This window comes from Nestor notabilis, unplaced genomic scaffold (genome assembly GCF_000696875.1).
Source record: "Nestor notabilis isolate BGI_N333 unplaced genomic scaffold, ASM69687v1 scaffold6453, whole genome shotgun sequence".
In the NCBI taxonomy this organism is placed as follows: Eukaryota; Metazoa; Chordata; class Aves; order Psittaciformes; family Psittacidae; genus Nestor; species Nestor notabilis.
The window spans coordinates 31,661-32,152 of record NW_009922772.1 but is presented as its reverse complement, the minus strand read 5'-3'; positions in this window follow the sequence as shown (position 1 = coordinate 32,152).

The following is a 492-nucleotide window of genomic DNA, read 5'->3' as shown; positions in this document are numbered from 1 at the left end:
TTCTCCCTGCCCGGGGCAGGGGTTGGAGCTGGAGGAGCTTTAAGGTCCCTTCAACCCAAACCACTCTGTGGTTCTGTGATTTTCACTTCATGGCCCAGATTTTACTTAGTTCTGTTGGGGGAAAGTACAGGGTGTCTTTTTAGAGCCTTCACCTGAGCACCATTCAGTCTGGCACAAAGGTCTCTACATGTTCTAGAAAAGGTCAAGAAGTGTCTGCAAAGTAACAGGTGATTAAATTCATATTTTCAAGTCCCACGTCACTGAGTTCTGAAGATTTAAAATGCATGGTTCAAGTTCCACAAATCACAAAACTCACAAGGTCCTGCAACACCTCCTTGGCTGCTATCACAATAACAACAACAATTCAGTGCATCTCCTGCTTCCCCTGGAACTCTGGGGAACTTCCCATAGAATCACAGATCTCCCCTTCAGGAGCCTTCTCTTCTCCAGCTGCCCCAGCCCAGCTCTCTCAGCCTGGCTCCAGAGCAGAGC